General features: G+C 48.1%; 1 long non-coding RNA gene across 1 annotated transcript; it reads left to right on the top strand.

Annotated features, from left to right (window-relative positions):
• The first annotated feature begins 1,529 nt into the window (after window positions 1-1,529).
• Window positions 1,530-4,337, top strand: LOC132374711 (uncharacterized). The gene is made up of 2 exons (XR_009505727.1): window positions 1,530-2,252; window positions 3,995-4,337. It is a non-coding gene; the product is annotated as an uncharacterized LOC132374711 (long non-coding RNA).
• Window positions 4,338-5,588: the final 1,251 nt, after the last annotated feature.

Genomic DNA, 5,588 nt, shown 5'->3' with positions numbered 1-5,588 from the left:
AGAGTTCAACAGATCTGGATCCAAATTCCATCTCAAACACTTAGTTGTCGGGAAGGCTTGCGTAAGTTAGTAAAGTTTTTGGAGTCTTGTTTGCCTCCTTTGTAAAATGGGCACAATAAAGCCTATCATCATCCCCAGAAGGTATAAGGACTAACATGTATGTAGAGCTGCTGGTACAGTGCTGGCCCAGGAGATCAACAAGAGGAATCATTACAGCACGAGCTTGGCCACCAGGACAAGTCCAAGTGTCTTCTGAACAGGTGCCACTCAAGCCGGGGCAGTGACCCAGGAGTTTCTGGGACAACAGGGCAGACAGACTTTGGTTTTGTTGTTTGTTTTTTCTTTCTTTCCTCTTTCTTTCTTTTGGTTTTGTTGTTTGTTTTTTCTTTCTTTCTTTCTTTCTTTCTTTCTTTCTTTCTTTCTCTCTCTCTCTTTCTTTCTTTCCTTCTTTCTTAACATTTCACAGATAATCTAATATATAATTAGATTATAATTAATTACTCGCATGTGGGTAACTGGGAATTAACTCACATTTCCCACCATGAGGCATTAAGGGTGAAACAAGCAAAAGGAAAACATCATGTGTCCTTCATATTACAATATGCAAGAAACTATCTCTTACATCATGTCTGTACTCCAGGCTTTTTGTCTCCATCTGGCAGGTAAGCCATGAAGACACGGGATGGGGTCTATGAATCCCTAAAAGGTTGTTGTTTTGTATCAGTTCATTTTCCAGAGAAAAGAGTTGGTAGTTTTCCTCAAGACTCCCTTCCTTCGGGGAACCCTCAGCCTGATGTGGGAGATTCATCTGCCTTCAATCTGAAATGGAGACAGCCCTGCCCTCAGGGAGCCCCAGTCTGAGGGTAGAAACACACCTGCCCTCAGGGAGTCCCAGTTTGATGAAGGACACCCCACTCTGCCCTCATGGAGCCCCAGTCTGACAGGGGAGACATAGCCCTGCCCTGAGGTAGCTCACATGTGATGGAGGAGATACACCTGCTGTTTCCAGGCACATCCCAGTCTGAGGAAAACAAAAAATATCAGAGCTAATTCACACATGCCAAGCAACATTGTACCAACTGAGCCCTGGGCACTGGAGAAAGATGCGGCAAAGGCAGGGTCCAGCCAGAGCACTGCCGGCCAGGCCGCCCCTACGCTTCCTCTGCGGCCCCTCCAAAATAAGGCTCAGGCTAAGTCCAGGCAGCACGTGGCCACAGACCCTTTGGCGAGCAATTAGTATTCTAAACATGAAATTAATTTCTCCTACGAATATAAGAACCTAGTAATTTGTTTCACTTTTATTTTATTGTCAGATAGGATTCATTTTCTACATGATTTTATGGTTGGATAGGATTCATTAGAAATTTTCCCCCAACTCCTTCTCTTAAAAAAAAAATCCTTCAGCTTCTCAGTCAGCGGTTGAGCTGGGCTTAGCTTTCCTTTGAGTCACCCGTCCCCACACCACTGCATCGCCTGCCGTAGCCCCGGGTTCTGCTCCTCGGTTTCACTTTCATTTCCGACTCTGAAGAGCCAGGTACTGAAATGGAGATAAATCTTTCTGGAAGCTCCTGCAATGGGACCTTGGATAATGGAGCAGAGGGGAGAATTAACGTTTCCGGGGCTCCTCTGTGTTATTGACTGACATTGCGACCCTCGCTCGCTCAGAATAACGCCTCTAATTTATTTAGTACCCACTCTGGGTCACTTAACTTGCTGGGTACCTGCTCTTGCTTCTACCTCTGCCTGTGTTCTGCTTAACACGGGGTCACTGAAAACAGACTCTCCTGGGGTATACTAGGCCTCTGCGGGACAGGACCCCTAAATGCCAGCCTGAGCCCATCGAACAAGACGTCTTCAGCCTTGACCACAGACTCTGCTTTCCCTTCTGTCCTGCTCACTGACCTCAGCTGTACTCGGAATTAGGCCCCTGAGTATCTCCCCTTTTATTATACAAGCAGGGATTTGGGCTTCATATCCCCCTCTGACTGGGGCTCCCTGAAGCAGGACTGTGTCTCCCCTCAGACCGGGGCTCCCCGAGGACGGGGCTCTGTCTCCCGCCTTCTTTACGTCTCTTCCCCTCCAGCTCCACCTCCATGTTTCAGGAGTGGCTCTACATTTGGGAGTTGGAGACTCTGCATGGTACCGTGAATGCCCAGGAGCTGCTTGCCTCCCCGTCCCTTTTACGGATGACCTTGGCCTCCAGGAAGCAAAGAAAACAACTTCCATAGAGATACCCAGAAGGGCTCTGCCAGGTGAGTGGCCACACTGTGACTCTGTCCTGCGCTGAGCCTTTCAGAGACGCCAGTTCTCAGTACCTGCTTGCTGCCAAGGATCCCCTTCCCTTTCCTCTCTTTTCCTTCGCGTAGAGCTTTTCCTTCTTATTGACATCGGTGGAGAGACACTGTGGATGGCATGAATAATAGATTATTCATTTGGAGCCTCTCCAGTGAGTGACTTGCCACCCCGTGAGGACGCATGTTATGTAACCAGGGAATTACGGTGGCATCAGAGGCAGCGTGTCTGCTAAAGAGCGTGAGATCAGAGGCGTGAGAGAGAAGCGGGGAGCAAGGCCACTTCACAGGAGGGTCTGCGGGGATCCAGGCTCCGGGCTGGTTGTTTTCGGCTGTCTTCTCTCCTTTAAGCCTCACGGGGACCAGTGAGGAGGTGCTGAAACCTCTCTGTGGAGGGAGAATGGGCTGGTTAAAGCCAGGCTGCCTGGCGCTGAGGGCGCTGAGGGCGCTGAGGGCACTGAGTTCCCGGTGCCCGGCCTGTTCCCAGCTGCTTGCCACCCTGCAGCTTCCCATCACGGTGAGCTGGCTTGGCTACGGCTGTGCCTCGGACGGCCTGCGGGAGAAGCTTTCCCCAGGGAAACGGGAAAACCAGACCTAGGAGATGGCATCCCCGAAGGAGGGCGGCCCTGGCCGTTCCCCCCATGTGACACTGGGTTTCTCCACAGAGGCCCTTGGAGGGTTAGTTAATTAAACATATAATTAAGTAGATGATGAATTACAGTTAGAGTCTGTGCTATGAAGAGAAGCCAGGGGTTAGTGAGAAAATGTAACAAGGTGACCTGGCCTGTGTGGGAGTAAATGACCCTGACACTCCGCCTCTGCCAGCCTCTATGTGACCCCAGTCTGATGAGACACGGCCCCACCCTCAGGGAGCTCAGGCTGATGAGAAGGTAGAACCTCTGCCCTCAGGGAGCTCCTAGATAAAGAAAAAACAAAAACAAAAAAACAGACCCTGCTCCCCTAGACTCTGAAAATATACATTTTTTCCTGTGTACAACAGAGAGGAGATTTCTAGCAATCTTAGTCAGAAACTAGAAGACAAGGGTGAAAAGGTACAACAGACATCCAGACTGCTCTTCCTAAAGTATGGGTGGAGGGGGAGGATCTAAGGACACGTATATAAATTTGACAGTTTCACAGTGTGCAAAATCTGCTGTAGTTTCCAGCTGAACTTGGCTGAAAAGACATTCACTTAGCTCTGATCCCTCCCCAAAGTCAAAAGGGTGAATAAAGGAATAAAGAAAATAGAAACAATTATTAGCTGTAAGAAAATTAAAACTAGCTTAGGAAGGAAACTATTATCATACATGGCTCTTTCTAAGCAGTGTTTCTATAATCACAAATGCTAATGCAAGCATTGAATACTTACTTTTAGCCACGAATTGTGATAAAACTCTATTGAAAGACTGGTGGGGAGAGTGATTCTGCTGGGAGCGATAGGAGGAATACTATCAGAGTGCTAAGTGCTCAAACGCCTTATCAGGAAGTTCCCAGATAATGTTTCAAAGGAAAAAATCAAGAAAGAGCCAATAATGAGGAAGTAAATACCAGAGGAAATAACTGAAGAGTTGAAAGGTTCCCCCTGAGGAGAGGGATTTTGGATGGGAAGGTTGTAGCTGGTCACTATTCCTTTACATTATAACCTATTCGACTTATATGTAAAACTTGGATAAACATAAAAATTAATATTTTTGTAATGGAAGGAAGATGCTGTCAGACCTTTGCTATCTGGAGGACAACAGGTACCAGCTGGTTAAGCCAATCAGTGGATAAAGTCATCAAAACAACATCAGAGGAAGGAGACCAGCAGGACTGTCTCCATAGTTGCCGCATTCTGGCTTAGGAACACTCAGAACCCTACCGCCCATCCCGCCTGAGCGTACACTGGGCTGGAGGGAGCAAGGCAACCACCAGAGAAGCCAACTCAAGACTGCAAATATCAGCCACAGACATTCCCAAAGTGAACACTCCACTGGCCGGAGTCTGAATTCCTGCCTTTTCAGGACTTTAATGTCATCAAGAATAAAAGTACTTTTCTTTTGTCTAGCCCTTTGTAGTTTACAAAGCCCTTTCACATGTATTACGTGAAATGTCAGCATTGGGTCCTATCTGTCCAATAATACTCTTCTCCTTTTACAACCAAAAGCACAAGGGCTTGGAGAGGAAAACAGTTTACTTAAGATGACATTCTAATTAGGAGTGAAGATGGGCACATCCATGGTTCTCCACCTGGGTGGCGCTTCGGGATCACCTGGACAACTTAAAAACAATATACCCATGGCCAGCTGAATTGGAGTTCTTGTCGTGGTTTAAAGTCTCCCCTGGTGATTCTGGTGCCCCATACCAGGCCGCCTCTGGTCCCCCTTAACTAACCTTCTGTCCCGCTACTCAACACACGCCATTCTGTGGACCTCAGGGAAGTCCAGGTCATTGCAAGAACAAGCACCACCAAAATTTCAGTGGCTTAATATGACAAAGATTTATTCATCACTCATACAAAGTCCACTGTGGGTCCAGGCAACCCCCCAGGGTAGCTGTCCTCCGTGTGGTAGCTCAGCGTCCTCAGCTCCTTCAACCTGGTGACTCCTCCCTCTCGACACAGGCTTCCACAGTTGCCATGGCAGGAGGAAAAAGTGCTGAAGACACTTATACCATCCATTAATGCTTTAGCATGTAAGAGACACGTATCACTTCCACCCATAACCCACTGGCCAAATCTAGTCTTATGACCCTTACATAACAGCAAGTGTGGGAGTTGGGGTGGGGGAAGGGGCAGTGGGTATAATCCTCTCCTGTGCCCTAAAGAGAGGAAAACCCAATGTGGGTAAACACCAGTGACATCTACCACACCTTTCATGGCACCCTAGAAGTGCTCACTGCTCCCTGCATGCCTCCCCCAACCCCCTATTCTCCCTTCCCTTACTGCTCTTTAAGGCCTGGCTGGAATCCCATCTCCTCCTTGAAGCACTCCTTGGCCACTGCTTTCTGCACTGATCCCCTCAGCCTGACCAACAACAGTTCTCATTATCTGTGGGATGCATTTTGGCACTTACAGTTCATTAAGCATTTTCAGAGTCTTTACATATCCTCTCTTGCAAATGATTTCATCTTCTGGACTTTGGGCCAAGAACTGAGAGGGATTGCTGGTCTGGACAACAGAGTTTATCAGAAAAGTGGGAGGGATGGGAGCCTGGAGAGTGGGCCCCTTGACTTCTGAGCCTTTGTGCATTGCAGGGAAGGGAGCTGAAGGGACAAGGGAACCCTGGGGCTTGGAAAGATTGTTTTCAAAAGCCCCTC

Source organism: Balaenoptera ricei, chromosome 11, assembly GCF_028023285.1.
Source record: "Balaenoptera ricei isolate mBalRic1 chromosome 11, mBalRic1.hap2, whole genome shotgun sequence".
Lineage (NCBI taxonomy): Eukaryota > Metazoa > Chordata > Mammalia > Artiodactyla > Balaenopteridae > Balaenoptera > Balaenoptera ricei.
This window is presented reverse-complemented; position numbering and strand designations above follow the sequence as displayed.